General features: G+C 26.1%; 1 protein-coding gene and 1 long non-coding RNA gene across 13 annotated transcripts in view; one reads left to right on the top strand and one right to left on the bottom strand.

Moving 5' to 3' along the window:
* Nucleotides 1-26,779, top strand: part of LOC107444121 (uncharacterized) — a 244,955-nt gene extending 218,176 nt beyond the window's left edge. For 7 of the 11 annotated variants that reach the window (XR_015431006.1, XR_015431002.1, XR_015431005.1 and 4 more), the window contains 3 exons: nt 12,239-12,411; nt 16,264-16,365; nt 20,336-26,779. This is a non-coding gene — a long non-coding RNA (uncharacterized LOC107444121). Of the gene's footprint in view, nt 1-10,465; nt 10,601-12,238; nt 12,416-16,263; nt 16,366-20,335 lie in introns of those variants that run through there. The other 4 variants (XR_015431008.1, XR_015431007.1, XR_015431003.1 and 1 more) reach the window with 3 other exon arrangements.
* Nucleotides 1-27,283, bottom strand: part of LOC107444120 (homeobox protein Hox-D4a) — a 232,196-nt gene that overhangs the window by 135,897 nt on the left and 69,016 nt on the right. Inside the window, exon 2 of one of the 2 annotated variants that reach the window (XR_015431001.1) lies at nt 1,414-1,482. The exons of the other annotated variant lie outside the window; for it this stretch is intronic. The gene's annotated coding sequence lies outside the window, so the exon portion shown is untranslated. The remainder of the gene's footprint in view (nt 1-1,413; nt 1,483-27,283) is intronic. 2 annotated transcript variants of the gene reach the window in all.

Below are 27,283 nucleotides of genomic sequence, written 5' to 3'. Positions count from 1 at the left end.
TAAATCGACATAGTAGTAAAGAAAACATTCAAAAATACTGAATGACATTTATTTTGTTGGAGTAGTAAGTAATTAAATAGGACTAACATCCTCAAAAATGTCAATTCAAAACCCAATATTACACGGAAGTAGATAAAACTGCTTCTAATATGAATTGATAAAATTCATTGTCTTCTTTATGTAAGAAAATATATGCAACTTAAATATTTTTTTGAGATAATTCTTAATTATGATAATTCTTACTTATAATTCTTTAATAAATTTATTTTATTTTTTTAAAAAAAATATGTATATCCATAACCATAGCTACATATTAATGATGTATGCAAGATTAGAGTTAGTTTTTTAGTGTTAAATTTTTCTACGTAAAACATAATGTCTGTTATGTTACGAAGGAATGTAAACATTTCTTGCTAACACAAAACCTTCATTATTTATTATTTTTGCACCCTTGTTAATAAACAAATTAATAAAATAAGCACCAAATAAATTTTTCTACTTTAATAATTATTTATTCATTGAAGAAGGGAAAAAAAACGCTTTTTAAACTATTTTATTACGTTGAAGGCATATTTTGAAGGCATACTTAGCCAGAGCTACTTTCCTGACAAAATAAGAATTACGTTTATTAAAAGGAACATTAAGTGATAAACCGAAAAAAGAAATTTCCTCCACTTCCTTGTATTCTATTTTTCTTCATATGGATTCAAAAACTTTATTTTCTAAATCTAGCTGTGTTTATGGAGACATGTTTAATTAGAAACAATCATCAACAGGAAGATCGTTCTTAAAGTCATCTGAGCATTTGGTGATAAACCTATAAATGAATTTTAAAAAAAATTCCACTTCATTACATTCTATAGTAAGTATACAATCATTGTTTTATGAATCAAACTCTGTTTATGGAGACCTGCTTAACTAGAGACGATTTTCAAAGAACACAAAATTTTCGTTCTTTAAGTCATTTGAACATTAAGTAATGAACCCATACATGAAATATGAAATTTTTCTCACTTAATCATATTCTGCAGTATCATTTTTTTCCAAATCAAGATTTGTTTTAGATAGACAAATTTTACTACTGGTAGCTTTCTTGAGATAATTCAAATTTTGTTCATGATAAATTTCGAACCTTAGTTACGATCCATTAAAGAATTATCAAAAGCCCCTCTAATTTTGGTTATGCTCAAAGTTAAACTCATAGTTATGAGTGACTCCAGTGCAATTCAATAAATGAACATTTTAACATCTAATTTAAACATAGTTTGTTCAAGTATGCAGAGATGCCATATTTATATCATTTTTGCAAAAAATAAAATATCTAAATAATTTTCACCAGATAATATTTTTACCGAAGATAAGCAGTAGGAAAAACAATAAAAGCAAAGCCTAGTAAAAGTAATCTACACCCACCTGTTGAAACTTCAAATAAATAAACTTTCTTTCCTTGATAAATATTTAAGTATCCAAAAAAATGGTAATCTGTAATAAAAAGGACCTAATTTCAGTCTTAGGGGAAGTGATGCTTAAAATTAATTATATTTAAAATTTATACTAAATAAAATTATAATTTCTTTGAATATTTCAATTTTGATTTTGATAAGAAATAGCATTTTTTCTTTTATTCACTTTAAAATAAAGTTTTCTGAATAATTAGCAGGTTTTGAAAATGCTTTTTAAATGTATTCGTTAAAAATTGACATTTATATTAAGTTGTGAAATTTTTAAGCTAATTAATATAATTAAGCTAATGATATTCAAACAAAAAATAGTTAAATATATTAGCATACGAAAATAAGCTAGAATTTAAAAATTTAAATTAATAAACATACCTACTCATATATTTAAGATAAGTTCTGTTTCATTCTTTGCTATTAAATCGAATATATTCCATTTATTATCCATGTTTTTTTCTATAATATATTATTACAAATGATACCTACAAAATATACTAAACAGTTGAATCTGCTGTTTGAGCAACTAACTCAGTTGTTGCAAATTAATTTAAGTTTTAAAAAAGAATAATACTTTTAATAAATTGCATCTAAACATCTGATGAAAGCTTTTCAAAATTGAAATATTCAAATAAAATAAGAGATTTAAATAATTATGTAACTCAAGATCTTCAGAAGGATTGGACGTTTTGGAAACAACAATAAAAAAAATGTAATTGTAAAATTAAAATATTTTACACTGTTTGAAATTTTGGCGACAGCTAAAATCTGTTCGCGATCAAATTTTGGCGACAAGTATAAATTTTTTCTCGATAGCAACCCCTGAGGAAATCGCTAACTTCAGCATAAGAGACATCCATCATAAAAGGAGCTTTCTACAAGTCTGTGTCGATTTCAGAAGCTATGCATAGAGGCCAAACACGAAAAAATAGGATTACATATTTTATTTCGCCGAGTTTTACTTCTATTTAAAAGTTTTTTTTTTAAAAAAAAAATATTTGCAAAGTGTTTTATAAATGAAGTTATAAATTTAAAGTAATATAACTTAAAAATAATAAAAATATGTTGTGAATTATAAAAATATTTTATAAATAAATATGCTCAATCACTTTTTTAAGATAAAGCAAGTAAATAATGCAATTCCAATTACAAAATTCAAATTACAAAACTTGAATTCTATTTACAGCTCCCTTCAAATTCCCCTTTGCCTTATAAATAAAAACAGAAATCGAACTATAAAAATTTTGAATATTCACTTTCTGATTTTACATTAAGACCTTGTCAATCTACAAGGTTAACTTCTAAAAAGATATATAAACATTTCCATTCACCTTTAAATATCTAAAGAAAATTTGTACTTGTTGCTTAGTTCCAATAATAAAACACATTCTAAAAACTCTTAATCTGACTTTAGTATATTAACTGAGCAAGGTTCGCTTTAGAAAAGATATTAAACATTATTTGATGGTGTACTACCAATGTAATTAAATTATATTGTTAAGGAAAATTAACTACATAAATTAATTCATTAAGAATATTTGCACAATTGAAAAATATATAAAATTTTAATCAACTACAGTTAATTATATTTTTATGAAACGGAATGCTTCCACCATTTAGCGAAGTTGAAAGCCCATATAAATAGAATTCTTATTTTCTGTGTATAAATTGCATAATTGTACCATTAAGAAAACTTAAATAAATAAAACTAATTGATGTCCTAGTTTAAGAAATGGATTTATTAAAAAAAATTTAACTTAATGGATTAAGGTAATATTACAACTTTAATTGTTTTAACTATGATTATTGCTGTTTTTTACCCTATTAATCAAGAACAAACCTGGTTTATGCTGGCGTGGCATTAATGGTGTCTGTGAGCAAAGTGTTACTTTAAGATAACATACCAATAAATACTATTTTATGCTCAACTATTACTTTATAATACCCGTTCGAGTGATATTTTTCAATCTTGAGTATTACGTTAATAAAAAACTAGCAAAACAGAGAGAATTTTCAAATAAGCCAGAAATTTATTACCACTCTATTAGTAAAACTGTGATATCTTAAATAAATAGATGTCTACCATATTATTAGGATAAGACGGTTAGTTTTAAATTATTTACAAAACAACTAGTGAAACAATGACTCTCCGGAAATTTTATTTTAATAAAAACAAATTCAAACAAACAATGGAATTAAAAAAATAATAATAATTTGAAAAAAACTTAAGTCGGATAGACTTTGAAGTATCAGTATTGTCTTCGCAGGCGTTCATTTTTTCCCCTTCCTTTTTTGAGTGGGGAAGGGATAAATTAAAATGTTGATATACAAAAAACCTCTATTTTCTAAAAGTCTGCAAAAAGATAAATTTTTTTATTAATACTGATATTTCTTAAATGTTTATTTTAGCTGCATCAATGATGATTCTTGATAATTTCCTTTATTTGCTTGAAATATTAGAATGACTTTCAGATATTTCTAATTATTGAGGAAAACGTGTACCCTCAATGTAACCCACGAATATGTTCCACTATAAGCCAAAATAACCCCAATAAAAAATAGCCTGTAATCTGAAATGTGGAAACGTACCCTTCTAGAAGAAAAACAGAAAGTTACGATTCTTTCAATCCTAAATGCTCAAAATCAGGGATAAATAAGAAGCCAGAAAAGTATTTACGAAAAATGTCTCTTTTGTTTCCACTTCATGACAACCAACGCCATCTAGCGGCACCCTACCCTTACAAATGCCTCGAAAACGCTCTTTTGACATCCGATCGTTGAAAAGTCTATCACGGCTCTCACTTTAGGTGAACCAGAAAGGAATATTTATAAAACCCAAACACGTTCATCCTCTGGGAGTCCTATTCACTTTCGTTTTTATGTGTAATCTTTCCTTAAATTTACTCAATCAAATAAATTAAAAATTATGTTAACACTTACTTTAAAATATTATTTATTTTTCTATTAACTACAGATACAGGGAAATAATTATAATAGGGATTCATTTATTGCGCATGGATCGAAACTGAATAAGCATTTCATTTAGTTTAAATTATTTCAGTTAAAAAGAGAAATATCATCAGGATTCCTTCATTATACATAGTCCGAAATTTCAATGAGAATTTCGTTCAATCGAATTGATTACTAATTAAAATATATATGTTTTAATTCATCTATTCATCCATCATTCAAAATTCAAAACAGAATTTACATTTCATTTAATTCGAATTCTTTTAAGTAAAAAAATATATATTAGAATATATTACAGGATTGATTCATTATGCATAGTTCGAAACTGAGTGAGCATTTCCTTTAGAATTATTTAACATAAATATTTACTAAGGATTTATCAATTCAATACAGCTGTGTTTAACTTATTTAAGATTGAATAAAATGAAAACTAATCAATAAAATACATAATTTATGTATTTTGTATTTGTAATTTATTGCCACGATTTTAACCAATCATAAGTTTTTTTATACTGAAAAGGTAATTATAGTGCATGTTAAAAATCCTCAAGTGTGAATAACATCTAAAGAATACCATATTTTAAACCCGTTCTCAACATGTAATAAAATATTAATTTTTAGTTCGATTTTAAAAGTATTAAGTCATTGATTCTAACATTTAAAATTTGTTTCTAAAATTTGAGTCGAGGCTTAGAAACAAAAAGAAAATATTTTTTGCAAAAAAATAAATTCTTGATTTAAGTTTAAGAAATAATTCTATTGAAGATCATTCATGAAGTTTTTAAAATGAATATTAAATGATAATATTTAAGAGCAAATATTAAAATTTGAAGATAAATTTTAAATTAATGATTAAGTATGTATTATAAATTTTAAAAAAATGCTTGTTTTAACTATTTAAATAATGAAAATTCGTAAGTTATAATATTATTTGCTACAAAAATTAAAAATCGTTATAATCATAAATGTTTGTTCAAATTATTACTTTTTTACCTAAGCTTTCTTTTCTTGGTTATTCTCAACGAAGTTAACTTAAATAACATGAAAATAATATTTATTTTATTGATAACTTCTTAAAGAGTATCTTTTTCCTAATGTTTCTACAGAAATGATTTCAATTTCTCATTGAAATTGGTACAGCATCATTTCTGATTTTAGTTCTTTTTTACTATGGCATATTTCAGTTATTCAGTTCATTATTCATTCACTATTAATTTCAGTTTCGTAACAGGATAATTTTTCATATAGTATTCATTGAGCTTCACAAAACATAGTTTTTCTAATATCTTTTGAACAGAATAATAATCTTTTGAACAGAAAATCATCTCAAATAAATCATATTCAATAATTCCATTTTTATCATGCCAATTTTCATCCACATTTCTTGATTTTCAATTTTCATAATTTCTTCCATTCTCACTCCTTGATTTTTGTAAATTCTTCAGTTTCGGTATTTTCCTTAAAATCTTCCAGTTAAATAATCGTGTTTTTTCGCTTAATCTTCGTTTGATCCCAGTATCTGTATCTTTCTTTTGTATCTCGTGCCCCACACGAACCTCTCTAGAACCGAATTTGTTATGCTTTTTGCCACAAATTCGGATCTACAGGGTAGATGTAGAGCACAAAAACTGTAGAAGCATGAACTGTAGAAACATGAACTGTAGAAATACGAATAATATAACAAGGGTCCTTTTCTATTTATGTTGGTCATAATAAGGTCGTCTTTTACAATATTCAAAACAGTCTATTTTTCAATCTTTAAGTTCTTTTTATACTTTACCAATGTTCAGATCCTCCTATGTGATATTTTTCATTGTTCAGATTGCTCTCTCTCAAGTTCAATATTGCCCTGATAGGCTGGTTGGAATTTTCAGTGTTCAGGTTAATCTTTTGGTTGTTTTCCCTGTTAAAGTAGGTCTCTTTTGTGTTTTGAACTCCTGGATTTTTTTTCTAACACATTATTTTCTGGTGAAAAGAAAGCTTAGTGTTTTATTTATTTTAATTTATAATTAATTTGGGTAAAAATTACACTTTTAATTCATAAAATATTTTTTTTATCAATTATATCAACAGGATAAAAGTTCTACAATTTAATAGGGCATGAAATTTTAAAAACGTTTTTGTTAATTTCATACTTCTTTTAATTAGGCTTATTGCAGTTTTATCGTATAGCTAATTGCATTTCGAGAAAATGAATAGCAATCTGAATTTTAATAATAAATTTTAAAACTTATTTAAAAGTAATAACATAGCCTGTTTATTTATATTGGTTTGCATTTTTAAGTTCAATTAATAAGAATTTTACATACACATTTTTCATTAATGTAAGCTTGAATAAGCAGCAATCAGTCTAAGTGAATGTTTATAAGAAAAGTCTAATGGCTATTTAAAAAAGTTTATGTAAACTAACTTCAATTTTATATCAATATGAGAAAACATGTTTCGATTGTTTTGTTTTTCTTTGTTTTGTTTTTCTTTGTTTTGTTTTTTTGTTTTTTCAAATAAATAATTTTGAATTAATTTTCTTAGCATTTTAGGGAATTATGCTATATTTTGATCAAGACTGTTAATAGCTATACTTACTTTAAGCAATTTAATATGAATTTTCTATTTACTCTTTTTCGCATTCATTAAAACGAAATGCCATATCAATTACACATTTTTGTTTCTATTTAGCATCTACTATGCTTGATTTTCATTTAATTTTAATCAGAAATGTTGGCAAATATTTTTAGTTTGCTTTACCGTTGATAATCATTTCAATGATTTATTTCTGCAATGTAGAACAATTACTAAATTAAAAAATCTAATATATATTTCTATAAAATTTAACTTTCTGACGATACCTTATTCAGACATTAAAATAAATATTTCGAATTGTCGAAATACTAAGAATAAAAAATTCAAAGTACGGCATTTGAATTGTACATAAACTTAAGTTAAAAATAAAACATAATACTTAGGTTATAATTTTGATGTCATGCAAATTGCTGATGTTAATTTATTAATTTTGTAACGAAAGTTATTATTATTTAAATATCTTGTACGAATGATTTTAAATTATTATAAATCTAAAGAAAATGCCCATCCATCCAAAGTTTTCTAAAAATGCTTCGCTTAGATCACATTCTGGTCGTCTTAACATTTTTACTCCAATAATGTTTTTGCCCCGCGTGTGTTTTTTCTTTTCATAATTTTCCCCATACCGCCTAAGGCTAACCTATTTCCTTCCCATCAACCCTTGAACCTACCGACATTGACGTGAAGTAAAATTGAAGGGATTATCTAAAAATTGCACATTCCATTAAACCATCATCAACTTTCTATTTCTAACATTACTTTCAAAACTATTGTAAAAAGCATATACAATAAGAATAAATGCAATTAATGTTGGTAATAAAATTTGCATTAGCTCCACCAAAAGCAAAACGTAATACAAAGTACAGGCATAATTCATTAATAAAGGCTAAATAGACCCGCGTTTTCATTAATAAAAGAAATATTTTTGCAAATAATATTAACGAATAAATTACATTTCATAATGAATTGAAACCAGAAAAAAATTTTAAAATAGACTTGGTCAAAATCCAAAGCAAAAAGATGTGCTCAGTAAAAAAATAATTAACCAAAATAAAGACATTTTCAATATGCAATTTGAAAAATAAATGAAGGATAGTAGGTTATTGGTAAAATTACTATTTATTAATATTTTTTCTATACTAATTTACTGCATTAAACTATTCTGTTGAATGTTTTAAAAGTAAGATAAAATGAATATTACAATCTGCAGCAAGACAATTTCGTCTTATAATTGAAGTACGTAGCTATTTTGCACAGAGCATAAAAATTCTGAAGACTTGTGTAAAAAGAATAGTAATTTATAATTTTCTCCTAAATTAATATATCCTATTTCCCACTAGTAGAATTTTTTTTTATATAGTTCTGATTGAATCTGGTTGAAATCTGAGATAAACATAATAAGGAATATTAATTCCAATTTACTTTTAAATTTCTAACGAAATCTTGAATTTTATAAAATGTAGATACGGTGATGGTAAACCTGATGAAGTGATAGTTTCTCAGAATGGTCTTTCATTTTACGTATAATAAAAAAGTAGTTTATTTCATTTTTTTGCGTCAAAAGTATAGTCCGAAATAATTATTTTACAAAGATTTTTTTTCCGAATTTATTTATAAATCTATGTTTACAAAACATTGACAAATATATAATATTTTTGACACTTATCATGCATGGCATACGGAACAATACCATGGAATCACACATGGTTTTGTCTACAATTCGAACAGTATGTGTTTAATATACCACCAAACCATAATATCCAATCGAACTAAAAATTGTTTGTGGAAATTTAACCTTCATAAAGAAGTTAAATCTTTACTAAAGCATTCGTTAAATCATTGTTGAGTAGTTATGCGAACATTTAGCAATTTTAGTTACCAAAAAGGGCAAGAGTGAGTTTGTCTCGTTTTACCAATGAAACTAACAGTTATCTTAAAAGAAATGTCATTATTTTGAAAAGTAAACATATTTTAAAAACTATCTACAAAAATTGCAGAAAAAAAATTTTTTTCTCCCCGAAACAATCCAAAAACTAAGTCAATGCTACAATTCAAACTCAATGCTTTTCGGGGGGGGATGGGGTGGAAGAACAATCCTAAAACTAAATTAGTGCTACAGTTTAAACTTAATATTTTTCTAAACACCTCAAAAGAGCGATAATGACAGAAGCAATGATAACTCCAGTAATCGCTTTTGCTACACTTTTCTACGGATCTTAAGATAATCCCTCCTAAACTGGAAAATAATCCCCGTTAAGTGCAGGACCTATAGCATAGCGGTCATGAATCATCTATGACGGCTCGGCCCCGCCATCTTGGTTCAGAATTGTTCTCATTCGTGTGTTGGGATGGAGGCTTGTTGTTTGTGTGTCAGGTAAAAGCGGCCCAGACCACAGAAGATTTCGATGACAGTTTATATCATGGAACACCCGTACGCCGACATTCCAAACCAAATTACATGTCTCTTATTTCTTTTTCAGATTATCACTGATGGCAGTTGATAAATCTTTCTCGTTTTTATATATTTTTTATTCTCGGTGGCAGTTTGGATTGTGTAATGATGTGATATTAAGATTAATTCTTTTCGAAATGCTTCTCAAGATATGTTTCCTCTTGTTCTAGGAAAAAAAAAAAAAAAGCGTTTTGAATATTCCTAGTGTGATTTAAGTTTTCGCAGAAATGAATCAATAAGTTCGTGAAATTACAATAAAAAAATAATAGACTTAAGTTTTCTTAGCTGAACGTTTATGAAGACTTTATCATTCAAGAAGAGAATCTCATTTTTAACAATATTATTAACAACAAAAAACATTAATCGGTCAAAATTGCATTTCTAAGCACAGACGTTTTTTTTTTAAATTTATGACAAATTTATTTACTTTCATACCACCAGTGGCTACTTAAAGTATGAAATGGAATGTCAGGTTATATTATCTCTTATCTAGTGTGATCTAAGTTTTTGCAGAGATTTATCACTAATTTCTTGAACTTGTTATAAAAAAAAAAAAGTTTTTTTAGCAGAATATTTTGAAAGCTTTATCATTAAAGAAAAAATTTTGAACAATATTATTAAATGAAAATAAAAAAATATTAATCCAACAACAAAACTGCATCTCTAAGTATAGACATTTTTGATAAATTTAGAACATATAAATTTATGACAAATTTATTTACTTCATGCTCCAGTGACAGATTGAACAATGTAATAATAAATATTAGGTTACATTAGTTTTTGTCCAGCGTGATTTAAATTTCAGTTGAAATTAATCACTAAGTTCGTGAACTTATAAAAATGTAATAATAAACTAGATTTTCTAAGAAGGGGAGAAAAACTAATTTTTAACAATATTATTGACAATAAAAATATTTATCAGACCGAGCTGCATTGCTAAGTATATATGTTTTGGATCAATTTATAACTTATAAATTTATGAAACTTTTTTTTTCTTTCATGCTTTCAGTGGCAGTTTGAATCATGCTTGGTACTCATTGATGGACCCACTGAAGGGATGAAGGGCTGAGTCAACCTTGCTCTGCTCGAGGTTCGAGCCCAGGACCTGTGGCAAGGGAGCGCGAAGCCACCGGGCGTCAACTGCGTGACTACTCTTATATATTTTTGATACATTCATAACTTATAAATCCATAGTAAATTTATACATGATTAAATTTTCCTCTGTTCTAAGGAAAGAGGTTTATATATTTCTTAGGTTAACAGAATAAGGAATAAATTGGAACGAGAAATTAATTACTAACTCATAAACTCTAAATAAATAAAACAAAATCATAAATTGAGTTTTTTTGTCATTAGGATTTAGTCACTGAAGACAAAAAAACTATAAATAAATAAATACTCGTATTACTTTAAGTTAAAATAAGAAATTGTCGAGGAATAATATTTTTTTTTTATTCATACTTCATTACTAAACATATAGTTTTGCTAAATTAGTTATTTATGCTTTAAATGGTTTGAAACATGTAAATATTTATTAAGACACCATGTACTGACAACTGCATGTTTCTGAAAGCTTTCCTTTATCATCTTGTTGTTGAAATGATTGCTATTTTTCCTTTGCCGAGAGAGCTCTCAATCCGAAACAGTAATTTTTATATTCATAGTGTTTTAAGAAGTCATTTTCTCGGCAGTTGTAATAGTATAATAATGTAAAATATAGATATTTATTTTAAATTATTATTCAGTCATTTAGAAATGCCTCTCAAGGTACCTTCTATTTCAAAGGTAAAAATTTTTCTCGAAAAATTGATCAATACAAAAAAAAGCAATTTCAAATAAAATATGACTCGAAAAAAATTATCTGACAAATCAGAATTGTTAAAATTATTCATATATTCTAAATTTATGCAAATGCCTATTTTGTTACTAAATTGTGCAAGAATGCAATATATTGAATTGAATTGCTATATGAAGGTTTGAAGTTTCCCAATGTCTAACCCAGAAATTTTAACCTCAGGCTTTTATTTAAGTATTCGTTTAACAAGTATTCGTTTAACATATTGATAAGATTTCTGAAAACTACCCTTTAAGTGAGGTGTTTAAGAACACCGAGCTTTTTTACTTCTTGCTCATCTTTTAAAGAGAGAGTTGAGAGTGTTAAAAAGGTTTCATTATTATCATAAATAAACGAATATGCGTTTTATTCTTATTTTAATGTTGACAAAGTATCCATTTCTAAAAATCAATAATAGCCAAGCAGTATCTGATTTAATCAGCAATAAATATTCTTCTAAAGAATCAAAATTTTATTTTCGAAGCAAAGTTCAACAAACTAATAAAGGACAACGCTTTCATAGTGCATTGAAACAGAAAAAAAAATTGCATACCTCTAAGAAATGAAGGTAACACATAAGTAGACAGGGATTCCACCCACGCACTTTAGTTTCCAGAGAACAACCGGAAGAGGAATGCCGTGAATCAATGTTCATTATCACCCGAATTCAAAGCTTTTATTGGGAATGTTTGGAATGCAAGATTGAATTCAGCTAATGAAACTCGAGTTTATTAAGTGTTCCCCTGTAAAACTCTTTCTTTGCAAATATTTCATACGTTTGTACCGTTTCTAAAAGGACTCTTTGTTTGGTTCCTGCAACGTTATTTATTTATTTTTAGATACTATTTTGACATTCTATCACTGTGTTTGTTGTTAGTTTATTTTGTGTCTTTCATGTTTCAAATAACTGCTCTTCTACCATTATATCTGGGTTTTTTTTCCCCATAGAGCTTTATTTCTAAGAAAGATCGAAGATCGGGAGTGGGCTTGTATAGCGAGACAGAAGTGCAAAAAAAGTCGAAGTTTAAAGATGTGAAGCGATTTCATCCAAAAAAAATTATTTATTTATTTTTAAAAGAAATTCTGGTTGCATCATAAGCTAAGAGAATGTCAAATATAAGGTAATTGTATTTACTTTCATATTTTACTATAAAAACTTCTAAATTTTTATTAATGATTAATATATTTCTTACATTAATGATTAAAATATTATATACCTTTAGAAAAGAATTGACACTAGTTTATATTTATGTTAGTCTTTTCAACTTTTATGCATTTTTATTTATTTATTTTTTTGTTTTTGTGTTAAGGAGCACATGCATTTTGATTTTAATGAAATTAAAGCATGTCAAGGTAAAAGACTGGACAATATGGTTAAAAATATGTATATGTACAAATTACAGAAACTATTTTCTTTCCTTTTTTGATAGTAAAAATATCATGCTTTAACGGATCTATTTTTAAATATATAATTTAATTTTTAATTTTTTAAAGTTATTCGTACTTTGATATACGTTTCATATTGCTATGAAACTAAATTTTTAACTAATATGTAGCACGCAATAAAATATGTGTGTAAATAAATAAATATGTGTTTACAACTACATTCCTCCTATGGGATATTTACTTTATGGATATCAAGTATATTTATTAGATAACTAATAATTATATTTTTTACCTCATAAAAATCTATCTTTTAAATTTTAGACTTCGCAACATTTGCTCAAGAATCCTGTTAATTAGCTCTAGACATTATAAATATTAAGATTTTGAAAAAAAAGTTAATTACAAAGTAAGTCAAAATATGTAATATGTTACTATAACATATTTTCTTTTATGTATATGTTAGTTTTAAAAGCATCAAGTTGCGCCATCTTTACTTACAAATATGAACTATATTGTAATTTAAACAGATCTATTTTTAAATTGTTTAAAATGAGCATGCATATTCTAATCGAACGTATGCATTCGCAGAATTTTATACAATAATAAAATTGGATATAAAAATAAAAAAAATTCGGGCAGAAATTTCAACTACAATATTAAAAAAATTATTTATTGAAGGTGAAAAAAATAATAATAGAATATTTTTATTTACTTAACACTTTGTTTGTTGTATTAATTTTTTCTCATTCTCGGGGCATAGACAATTCCTGAAGAAAAGGCATTTTTTTATTTTTGATTATTAATGAGCTTTATTAGAGATTCATACCATTAAAAATGCATTGATTAAATATTTACACTCATCTGAACAATTTTGAAAAAAATTATTTCCCTAAATGTGAGATAAAATCAAAAAAATAGAAAACTGAAAAACTGGAAATTAAATATTAGTATTTTAAGTTATATTTTAGTAAAAATCCGTACTGAATAACTTATTGCTATTGGTGTAAACAACTATATTAATCTAATATCTATATTAATCTAATCTATAAAATTTGTAAGTTCTATTAGAAATAAAAGCATTTGCGAAATTTGATTCAGTAAAAATAGTAAAATGATAAAAGGCAAGCAATGAATAATAATATTTATTTATTAATTTTTCTTCTTTTAATTTTTTTTTTTTTTTTTTTTTTTTTTTTGTCTTGCATTTCTTTGATAATATGATACTCAAAATTAAGTTCAATTGTTTCTATTCACGAAAATTGACTAAATATAAAAAGCATTCATTATTTAATTCATTCTACTTAGTTAATATAACTTTCATAATTATTACTTTCGATAATTTTCTTAATTAGTTATAAATATGTATTATTTATTAAAATATTAAGGCATTATATTTTTATTTTTAAAGAACATGTTAACATTAATTCTAATTCCACGTAATCTAAGTTAAATACTTATAACGTTAAATACTTATATAATACGTTACAATTCTAATTCATGATATACGTTATACTTCTAAATTAAATACTTACGTAAGACAAATAAATTTATTGTAGAAATTGCTAATTATAAAAATTACTGTTTGCAGAAATTACTGATTAGAGAAATTTCTGACCATAACTATCAATGAATCATTTTCTATTATGATTTTAAAGCAAATGATGAAACACTCATTTGCAGAATTAAATACAACTAACTTGATTCCACTAATTTTGCCGTAAAATTAAATCTCACTAAAGAGCATTTCCAATTCCTTGATTTCCAAGTCAAATAGTTCAAAGACAATTAACTAAATAATGAAGTACTTATTATAATAATAAATGCATTATTTTTTTCAAAGCATATGTTGAAACTCTCATTCCCAGAATCAAATCGATTCTACTAATTTTGCGGTAAAAAAAACCTTTAAAAGAATAGTTCTAATTCCCAGCAACTCCATTAAAATGCTTAATAAGGAAAAAAATAAATTACGCAAATTAATGCAATTAGTAAATACCAAGTATTAGCACGCTATTTTAATATATTTTCAAAACCCATGATTAAACAACAGTCACACAAGGAATCAAATTTGACCAACTTATTACTTTTACTGTAGGAATTATACTTTTGCTGTAGGAAACCCTCCCAAAAGAGCAATCTTAATTCCCAGCAATTCAAATTGAGAGAGAAATAAATTGTGGAGGAATGTGACTCTCCTTTTTATATAATCCTCACCGGGCACTGTAAAAAATTCCGGATCAAATTATGGCATAAAATTTCGGCACTTCATCATCCGTTAGAACCATTTTACCGTAAATTCCATTTTACGGTAAAATATTATACCGTAAGTTTTACATAAATATTTATTTAATTAGAGTGATTCAGTGACTTTACGGTAATTATTACTGTAAAAATTACAGTATGTCAGATTTTTTGCTCCGTAACATATTCGGGTAGAAATGAATTTTACGGTAGAAACTGGTTTTATGGGATCTTACAATACTTAGGGAACTTACAAAATGGAATGGTACTTACAGTAATTACGGAACTTTTACGTGATCTTACGTATCGGCACCCTGCGTGCTGGTACTTATTACCGTAATTTGATCCAGAATTTCTTAGAGTATTATGGTATTATTACGGTTGTCAATGGTGTTTTTTATAAGTGGAAGTAAAAAAACACTGAAGTATGTAAAAAATTCAGGATAGAAAAATTTTTAATTCTTGAAATAATTTTTAAAAAAAGTTATCAACAAGTGACCAAAAAACATGCATAATTGTCAAGACCCGAGTTGCTGCAAAATATGTCTAGGGGGCCAGGAATTGTAATCCTTTACCCTTCATGTATTTGTCCCCTTATTTGCTGTGTTTTGTTTCCCAGATTTAAATATGATAAATGGAATGCACAATGCATTTAAAATAGAAATTTAATTCCTGTTTGAGAACAGGAAATCTGCGCATCACTTTTTAACCAAAATATGAGTAAATAAAATTAAACTTAATTTAAGGAAATGCTTAATTTGAATTAAAGGGAGATGAATATATTTTGTGAAAACTTTGTTTTAAAAAAATGCGCGTAATGTTTTGAATTTTTTTTTCGAGTTGCTGTTTCTTTCGATAAGCACACAGAAATATTTTATTTTCTTAGGTATAACTAAAACATTTACATGCTACTTATTTATCTTGTAGTTAGAAGTTTGTACAATTAAAGAAATTCCGCGAAAACTTGACAGCGATGGTGTTTCATAAAAAAATATAATAATATATAAAAGGAAATTAAACGAAACAATTGCGCAACTTAATAAATTTTTATATATCAGTTTTTATAATGGCATAAAAATATTATTGTCCAAAAATATTATTGTCCAAAAATGTTATTAAAAATAAATTTAATTCATTTAAACTAGTTTGCTGCTAAACATTTTAACTTAGTCACCAAGTTTTTAAAAGTATTGACTTTTCAAAAATATTGACTATTAGTAATGGAACTGAATTATATTGAGCAGTAGATGCTATAAATCTGGAAAACTAATTCAGTTCCCTTTGTTTATAATACACTATTTTATGTTTTTAATTATATCATAACTAAAAAACTTTGTCTGTTACAGATTTCAATTTTTCGAGGAGTGTGGAATTAATCAATTTCGAAAATGTGGAGATAATTGTTTTCTTAAAGCAAGAAAGTGAGATAAACAACAAAAAATAAATAAGTATATGTGGCAAACTTTTTTTATAAATAAATAATTTGTGAGTTTCGTTTCCATAACCAAATTTTAAATCATTATCTCTATGGAATCAAATAGTAAATATATTTTATCTGTTGATTACTGATTGGGTCATTTTAAAACTTAATTTTGTTAATATTAGCTACACTTCATAGCAATTAAAGAAGGTACTTATGAATAAAACCACAGTTCATTGAAGATTAATTTTTGCTTGCTGTTTGAGTAGATTTCATTTAAATTTAGTAGAAGCCATTATGAATTCTAAAAAGTGCTCATTTGAAAACGACTTTTATTACAAAATATAAACTGGTGTATAAGTTTCAAACATCAGTGTTAAAATTCAAGAAATAAGCATATTTTATTTATCAGAATTATCAACAAATTTCGTACTGTTTTAATAAAGGCATTTTTGACCCTGTAAACAGATTGATCCGTTGTAGTCGATTCATATAAATCGATTTCTATCAATCAAATAGCAACCAATCACGCTCTCGAATCGACCCCGATTCAAGGAAGATTTCCCTACCTCCCACATTTGGGGATGGAAACAAGATACTTTTCCATTAGAAATCCCTCTGTTATAGATTTTTTTTTTCTTTTCATTTCATTCTCTTTCATTTTCCCTCCTACTCGTCTCATAACAGAATCTTTTTACTAAATTCCTTCTTTTCATCCCATTGCTAAGCACTAAGCACAAATCTAAAAAAATGACTTGAAGAAAAAGTGAATTTAACAAAAAAAATTACAATTTTAAAAAAAATATTTAGAAATAATGTTTTTTTAATGTATAGACACTCATTTATTTTCCAGAAGATGTAAAATTACAGTGATAAGTTACGTTAGAATAACGTGACAGATAGAAAAACTGTTATGAATTTTTAAAATGTTTATCATTGAAATTCACATGACAGAGACTAGGTTATTTTTATAAATATTACAAATTCTAACTTTGAAATATTCTAGAAAGATCTACACCTCGAATGTCTACACCCTGACTTTTTCTTTAAATCTTAAGCATCTGTTTAGAAAATAAAGAGAAATAATCATTTGCATGAAATTAAATTGAACAGTGTCTACCTAGATATATTCTAAGGATAAACTCTGGCACGACAGCCCATGGAGAGCCAAGGCCTTCTGTGCCCATCTCAGTCTTCTTGACCTTTGGGCTCTGGGGTGCAAGAGCAGATGTTATGGTTGGTTGGTCAGCCCAACGCGGAACCCCCAGTGTTCAGTTCCCACGCATGCTTGGTGCTCATTTTATTGATCCACTGAAGGGATGAAAGGCTGAGTCAACCTTGCCCTGCTCGAGGCTCGAACCAAGGGCCTGTGGCACGAAAGCGCGAAGCTCTACCACCCAGCCACCGGTCATCAATCTTAAATAGTATGGTGAAAATTGGGCACAAAATATTATTAAACACGTGTAATTCCACACAGAAAAAAAATTCTGGTAAAATTACCGTACATTATGATAATCACATTTCATGTATAAAAAAAAATCCATAATAGTGGTAATGGAAATCAAAATATACGATTATTAAACTATTCATTAGATCATTTTTCTGTACATATGGAAACGGTTTACCGAAACTTCATAGTTCTAAAATTATAGTTTTTATTACCAAAAATTGATTACAAAATTCAAAACTAAAAGTAAATTATACCGAATAAATGATTTTTATGTCATGTTTTAAACTATCATGATAAAATTTGCCAAATTTTTCATTATTTACCGAATTTTAACACATATTATAAAACCGTATTTCAGTATTAGTTTTACTAAAATCATTACGAAAGCGAGTAGGTAAAAGCTTTTTGGTCTTCCCATAGATCTAGAAACTTAACAATATTCTAATAGTCTTGACTATACTTTTTTTCTCAGTACATAAAGCAAAATGGGAAAGTGATCGCATTCTAATAAAATAATTGTAATATATAGTATATTGTTGTTTAATAATGTTATTAAATATATACTTAAATAATACATTTAAAACTGTCTTTTTACGTATTTCAAACACTAATTTAATAAATTAAAAATGAAAGGATAGTGAAAAATATTTCAAAAAATTTAAACAATTATATATTTATTTTTTTTATTTTTTTAATTAATTAATTTATAAACATTTCATAAATAATTTTAACGTCCGAACCTCTTTTTGGTCTGAATATTAAAACTAAGATGAATCAAGAATGGAAACCAGAATGGATCAAGAAAAAAGTTCAATATTGGTAATAAAACTCTTGAATCCAGATCTACTTCCGATATAACGGTTTTTTTTTCTTTTTTTTTTGAAGTGAATAAAGAAAAAGTTAAATAAAAAAAATCAAATAAGAAAAAGAGGAAATGGATAGGACAAAACATCAATCATGCTCCCAAGAGAATGGATCAAACGTTCGATAAACCTGATTGACAAGATAGCTCCCTAACAGAATTTTCAGTTCTGTTAGCGAACCATGAAACTGAAGATTCTTTTTTGATGTACGTGCTCTTAAGAAAATGTAAGGGGTTTATCCCAAAGTTACAAAAAGAAAGATTCTCTGGCTATTTTGGAAAAATGAAAAATGAAATGAAAAATTTGATTTCACTGAAAAATGAAAGATTTCTTAAAAGAGCATTTTTATAGCTTTCATTTGAATAGCAAAGCGGTTTATAACACGCAAGACAAAACTAAAAATAAATCTATTTTACGAAATGTGAAAATTCATACAACAAATATACAATTCTCAGTGCTTTTCTTTTCTTTTTTTTTTTTTTTTTTGAAAAATTCGCAATTGTTCTATCAGATAGATCGATTCTTCCATCTATTCCTACCATAAATTTACAAAAACAGAAAAAGTCGATTTTTGTTTTTAAATTCATGAAAATTGCAGTGAAAGAAGATACATATCTAAATTTTTATTTGTTCCAATAATTAGAATTTAAAATTAAAATTAAAGGAATAATAAAAAAAAAATCGGGAAATTAAATCCTCTTTTTTTCTTTGATGAAACGGGTATTTTGAAGCAAATTTCGTAATCAAACGAAGTTTTAAAGGCGGAACTGTCTACAGTCTTTTGCTTTTTTCGCTTTTATAACGATAACTATGTAAACAGTCTGTTGTAATAAAAATAACATTTTTATTGCAACAGACATTTTTATTGCAACAACATTTTTAATATAAATAACACTTTTATTGCAACAACAATAACATTTTTTCAAGAGCAATATCAATATTTCCATGGTTAGAAAAAATTTTTTGTGTATTTTTCAAAACTGTATAGACTTTTCTCTCCCTCTCTCTCTTTCCCTCTCCCTCTCTGAAACAATGCAGTTTAAAAATTCAGTAAATTTTATAACTGACTGTTGACTAGGATGAATCTTAAAATTGACTAATGACTGTCAGTATGACTGTAATTACTCAATGAATATTACTCAGATTGACTGTATTGACTAATGACTTATAGTTTAGTTTTTCGCTTTTACACTTGTTTGTTGATATAATTCTCTTGATATTCAAAGAGAGCATGGTAACTCAAGGAAATTTCTTTGCAAAAAGTGTAAAAATTCCCAGATAAAATTAAGGAAAAAAGTTCCGGCATTTAAGTTGCCGGTACTTTTTACCCTGAAATCAATATTCACCTTAAAATTTTACTGTACTAGAAATCTGTTAAACCGTAATTTTAACATAAATACTTACTGTAAAATCAGTAAATCTCTGTAATTAAATAAATATTATTGTAAAAATTACGGTATAAAATGTTACGTGTACCTTTATGGATGCTGTACCCAGAGTGCCAGCACTTTTTATCGCAATTTGATCCGGATTTTTTTATAGCGTATGTTAGAATAAATAAAAATTTTCTTTTCTTTCTCCTTTACAATCCTAATGATATTTATATTCTAGTAAAAGAATACAGCGATGTTATTTTAAAATCATCTTAATATTATTTTATTAGCTTAAAAATATTTCCTTTCCAGATAAAAAAGAAATGAACGACAGAAAACAGAAGATTAAAAAAAAAGAAAGAAAGAAATGGGAAACTGCAGGAAAAGAATTTAGATTGTGATGGTTTTAATTTTTCTGAATGAATTTTTTTTTAAATAGTAGTTTTTTCCGATTTTATTTTATTTATATGTTATGTATATTGCTTTAATTACATGCTTTACATAAAATATGACATTTATTTGAAAATATACTTTTGAATATATTGTATTGTACGATTTTTCTTACATTATGTTCAAGATTTGTAAAATAGCAGTTCTTAGCTCTTTGCTAAATTCGTTGGGAGTTATTATTACATTATGCTATTTACAATTAAAAAATATCTAAAATTATTGATATTTAGCGATTAAGTTCAGTAACTAATTTTACTTGTGTTTGTCTAAATTTTTGATATATTGTAGATTTAGTTTTGAAGTCCTGTCACTTAAACTGTAATTTAAGCTGTCAAAATAAATAAATAAATAAATATGAACATTTAATGAAATTAAAAAGAAAAAAAATTAAAATAATATTTCGTCTATACACCATATTGATTACAAGTACTTTCGCATTGTTTTGTGCTTTTTCATTCTTAGCAATTTTTTTTCTTTATGATTTTCATTTACATCTGATCGACAAGAAAATTTCTATAAATAGTTTAATATACATTGCTATAACATTACATTTGTAATAGTGCATTTTATATTTAAGAACTAGAGTGAAAACTGTAAGTTTTAATATTTTATTTAAAAAAATTTAAAATATTTCGACAAAATCAATTACTGAAAGTGAAAAGTAAATTTTAAAATTTATTATTTCAACGAATTGATAATGAGTTAACCTCTGATTCTTATGCTCTAAACATTTAATTAGATAATTTTTTAAAAATTTAGATTGAATATTGCTTTATTTATATCGAATTAAAATCACATAAAAGGACAGCAGCATCACTGTTATAATATGGAATAAAATATTAAATATAAACATTAGTAACATAAATTAGAAAAACAATTCCTTGAAACAGAAAAAAAAAAACATCAAACTATATTTATTTAAAAGAACTCTGCATTTAAACTTCTATACCAATAACATGAGTTGATAATTAAAACATTTTTTTCAAAAAAATTAAATGAATCAAAAAAAAAAGTTTTTATTAAGAAAGCGTTTTCTTCAAATAATACCTAATTGTATTATTATGCTTCATAAATACATGCTTAAATCCCACAAATATTACCCAAATTGCGTTAATTGCATAAATATGCATTGCGTTAACAGGACATGGATATAACGTATTTTAACATAACACATAGCATACAAACATATATAAGCAACAGTAATAATGAAATCAAAGCCATATATCTAAACTGATCGTAAGTTTACAACAAAAGGGACTTTTCACCAAAAATTATTTTGAATTTCATTTAATTCTGAAAAAAAATATATCTTTAAAAATCTTTAAAAAAATATATATTTAATTTTTTTAATGTCTTAATTTTCGGTTTAAATTAAATGTTTAAAATTCAAAATGTTGTCGTTAATTTTTTATGCTATTTATTTATAAAAATGAAAGAAAATTAGTTTATATTTAATTAACTATTTTGTTTCATTCCTACATTTTTTAACGAGTTTTCACTAGTTTTGTTTGAAAAACCACTCAGTGTTTCTTCAATGGCTCACCACAGTTAAAAATATCTGAAATATTTGTTTTACTCGTCAATTAGAAAAAAATAATAAAATTGTTTTATTGTTTTACGTGACTTAGTCATATATTTACATTACATCAATATGTTTGGTGAGCTATGTAATTTTTAACTTAATCTAATTAATAAATATTTCTACACAATTTTCTCCACAAAAGTTTCATAATTTTTTTAATAATTTCAGAGATCAATTGGATTAAAATTTATTTCTCTTCTAATGTTACTAAATAACCGAAAAGAACAATTAATTAAATTATTTCCCGATCTTTACATCCCTTCGTAGCATAACATCATTTCCTAAAATATTTATAGATATTTAGCATTTTATTTGTTCAAAATGAAATAAATAATCAAACCTTATTTCTTCATTAACAAAAAGATCATAAACTGTAAAACATGTCTTACTCTCCATATAAAACGTAACATCCTCAACAAAGTGAAATATGGCGTTGTTCATCATATTTTTTTATAGTACTCAATATTTATTTGGTGTATAATATTAACTCGCTTAATAGTATATCCTTTGAATTATCTTTTTCAAATAAGAAACTAATGGAAGAAATATATAGATTAAATAAGATGCGCAGTTTATTCTGCGCAAAATTAAGATAAGGTTTTCAAACTATATTATTTTAATTTGAATGTTTCTTATCAGTATGTTGTAAGCTTTTAAACTATTTTATTTTAGTTTTAATGATTTTTATTAGGATGCTGTAATTTTTTAAATTATTTTATTTTAATTTTAATGTTTCTTATTATAGTGTAGTCTTTTATTTTACACTAAACTAATTCACAACTTAAACACGTGAATGGTCCATAGAAATCACACATAAGTAAGAATGTTATTATAATAATATTTGGTACTTATTATTTTTATGGTACTATATTTTTAAAGGTATTTTTTTAACGCTTTAATTGTGATATTTTATAGATAAAGCATGTTAATAGTCTGTATATCACATATTATAAGAATGTTATTCTATTAATTTTTGTTTTATTATTTTTATGGTACATTATTTTTAAGGTATATTTTAACGCTTTGTTTGTGATACTTTAATGATAAATTGTCCATTTATTGAAGTGCACATTAAATTGTATATTCACTCGAAAAAAATCACAATGAGAAAGAACTTCTTGGACTAATTAATTATATTTATATTCAGAATGATAGTTTTTCAAAAAGTTCCAATTTTCTAGAAACTCTATAAGATACATAAGTAATGACGCGGAAAAAGTTTCAGTTATGAAAGAAATTTTGGAAAGATTAAGTATTTTCTTACTCAAAAATGCCTAATCTACATTCCTATCTAAAATGGAACACGAAATTAAGCGTAAAAACTTTGTCTTGAGAAAATGAAAAATATTTTACCCTAAACTCTATCTGATGCTTGTAAAGAAATTTTTAATTTCTGCCAAAAAATGGACCCACAAACACGATTTGCTCTTTTAACCTCTAGTTCATTACTTTTGAGTTTCAGGATTTAAAAAAAAAAAAAAATAGCTCTGTAATTATATTAGCTATGCAAAGAGTTATCCAACTTATGTTATGAAGGATACACTTTATAAATAAGTGATGTTGGCAGGTTTAAAAATCTCTCTAGAAATATTAATGATGTAAGAAATTAATGGTTCGGTCCTACAACTGGACAGACAATTCAGGTGCATTTTTTTGAAATTAGCACACATTTATTTCTGTTAAGGTTAATCAGTTTAATACCTTCAAATTATAGGCAGTACAGCAAAAAATAGTTTTTGGAGTGATTGCTAAATAGTTGTCTTTGACAGACATCAATTCATCAAAGTGAAAAATATACTGTTTTTAATTATAAAGAATACCAACAAAGCTCGGAAATCGATTTTTTCTTGAGACATTCTCTGGTAATGGCTTTAAAAACAAATATATTTTTGTTTTTCTTACAACTTTTATCTTTTATTCCGCTAACAGGGCAGTAAAAACTCTTTCTATTCAACTTACATATTAGTATGACAGCAAATAGTTAAAGCTACCTCAACTTACTTTCCTCTTACTTTCTGTTCTACTAGCATGAGAAATTATCGAATTTATTTGCTTACAATATATACATTATATGCTTTCAAATAATAAGCAATATAGCAGAAAATTTTTTTGGGGGTGATTGCTAAATGGCTGTTTTTAGTCAGAAGGAATACCAACAAAGATCGGAAATCGATTTTTTCTTGAGACAATTGACATAATCGGTTATAATTATTCTGTTATCTTTTATTCTGTTAACAGGGCAGTAAAAACTCATTCTTTTCAACTAACATGCTAACATAACATCAAATAGTTAAGAATACTACAATTACTTTCTGTTCCGCAAACATGAGAATATATCAGTTTGTATGCAATGTATGAGGCCGGGATAGTCTGGTTGATAGGGCGTTGGGCTCATGTCCAAAAGGTCATAAGGTCGATCTCCACCGACAGAAGACTCCCCTTGCACGTTAAATCTGTCGGGTCACAAATTCCTCCATGTTCCCATGTCAAATAAATACTCCTGGGGTTACTGAATTTTGAGGATTCATCGTTCGTTGGTTCTGGTCAAAATTAGATGAATGAATGGATGTATGAATTGGTCCGCCTTATATACGGGCTGTGAGATGTGTGTAGCTGAAGTCGTATTCTTTGACATAGATGGCATCACTGAAAAACAAGAAAAGCACCCGCTGCCTCAAAATTCTATTGGTTTCACCAAGCTGACTTGCTAGTATTAGAGAGTGGCATTAGTGAACAGCAACACAATGTATGTTGCTTACTATTTGTTTATAATGTGTATTGTATATAACAATTACTGCTTTCAATATATTCTGCTTACACAATAGTGTATCAAGATTTCTGTGTACACTATGATTTGTTAGCTTATCTGCATATCAAAATTTCTACTTTGTATACCTTTTTTAACATGACAATACTTCAAAATTTTAAGGAAAACGTCTGCTTATAAGGAAGAATATCAAAGTTTTTGGTTACAAAATGCTCTACTAGCATTACAATATACTAAAAGTCTACTTACAATATATTCTTATATCAATTGTAATGCTATCATATAATAGCTTTTTCTTCTGCTAACACGACAATATCGATAACAAGAAATTCTCTATCACCTTCCCATCTTCTTATACGATACCAAAACAAAAAGAAGTAAATCAATAAATAAAAGAATTAGTTTTAGAGCTTTTGCTAAATTTTTATTTTCTGCAGACATCAATTCATTAGAGTAAAAAACAATTTATTTAGCTTTAAAGTAGAAAAAATTCGACTGAATACCAACAATGTTCGGAAACTAACTTTTTTTTAAACAAAAAATCTACTACCATTGTTGCCTTTCATACGCAATGACTTTGAAAGCTGTTTTTTAATTGGAAGCGGTTTAATTTTGCTAAAATTGAAATGGGAAAAATACAATCGCATTTTTAATCATTTTGGATGTAACTATCAATAAAAGTTTTCCTTTTAATTTAATTATGACACCGTGAGGGTTTTCGAAGAGGTTATGTGCTTTTTATTATGTTTTTATTGTGTATTTTTAGTGTTCATTGCGTGTTTTATTAACTTATGTCATTCTTATTATGATGTTATGCATTTTTCATTAATTTTTTTCCTTTTATTATTTTCCCTTTCAATTATTATTTTCTTGTTATTTAAGTTTATTTATTTGTGACATTATTATAGTTGATTATTACTTAATATTTAGAACCATTGTTTCACGTATCTTTAAGTTCAAAGTAAGCGTTCATCATGTTTCCTTTTTGGGTTTCACTTGAAATTGCTTTTCTGAGATTGCTATCTGAGATACGTATATTGCTCTCCGAGAAGCAATATTCTTTAAAAAGGAATTATGAATTTGAGACGCCACCTCAAGAAAAATTCATTTTTTTAAAAAAATATTTGTTTTCTGTTGAAGGGAAAAATATAAATACTGAAATGAAAAATTTTATTAAAATGAACTAAATTAAAAATTATGTGCAAAATATTAAAATGAAAAATTGTATGTGATTTATTATTTTAAAATATTAAAATGAAAAATGAATGGTGATGCATGATTAGGAAACATTAAATTGACAATTAGTATGTATTAAATTATTGTGAAGTATTAAAATAATTTTTTTTTAATAAATTATTGTGAAATTCGTAAATGAAAAAATTTTACGCAATATAATATTGTAAAACATTAAAATAAAAAACTGTATATTATTCGGAACATATATGAATTATTCGAAAGAAGATTTGCAAGAGAAAGATTCGAATCAAAAATTGAAAAACTGTTTTCAAAACATGCACTGAGAAATTGAAGAGAGTAGTAATGGAAATTTTCTGTGAAATCATTCTGTGAAATTCTGTGAAATCATTAGTGAAAGTTATTCAGTTTAAGATTTAAAATATGGAACTAAATAGTTATGCCTATGTTTTTTTTCTTTTTTTTTTTCCTTCTCTCTCTCTCTCCCTCTCTTTTATCTTTTTTTTTTTTTTTTTTGGAGTATAAGACAGGTTACATTTTACACCTGCTGTACCTGTTTTATTCACAAGAATTAAAACTGTACTCTTAATTTGTAATTAAGTTTAATGATATTGAATTTAAAGCGATCCCATGGGGGATTACATTCATAACTATGTGCTGTAACTTATTCATAATTGCCCAAACTACTTATTTAGTATATTGAGTTGATAGTGTTATTTTGTTATTTCTTTTTCTAAGTTTTTAAATAAAGTTTATAGCGTTATTCAGATGTGCAAAAAGTGTTTATTTTCGTTTGAAGTCTTATATATTGCTACAGTAAAGGTGTTATAAACGACACTGTAAACAATTTTGGTGTAAAGTTGCCACCATTTTTGGTGTTAAGATAAACTAAATGTATTTTTAATGACGGAATTGCACTTATCGTGCAAAAAAGTACATAAAACTGACAAAATAATAATTTGAAACTTTTAGTGCGGATATATCACTAAAATGTGCTTGTTTTTTTAAACCGAAATGCTTTTCCAAGGAAGATATGAAATGATTTTAATGCGCATTAAATGTGTGTTGTCAGTATACAAGCAAACAAAAACTGATTAAATAAATAAAAAATTTTACAGTGAAAAATTAAATGAGAATTGTGACTAAGTATAATGTAAAAACCATTTAGTTTACCTTAAGAGACCGAAAAAAGTGGGAACTATGCACCAAAAATTTTAACAGTGTACTTGATTTTATCGAAATAAAATTTTTCATTCCAGTATTAGTT

Source organism: Parasteatoda tepidariorum, chromosome 12, assembly GCF_982258835.1.
Source record: "Parasteatoda tepidariorum strain Cologne lab strain chromosome 12, Ptep-v5.0, whole genome shotgun sequence".
NCBI classification, from domain to species: Eukaryota; Metazoa; Arthropoda; class Arachnida; order Araneae; family Theridiidae; genus Parasteatoda; species Parasteatoda tepidariorum.
The sequence above is the reverse complement of the archived record's forward strand: the minus strand, read 5'-3'. Positions and strand labels throughout refer to the sequence as shown.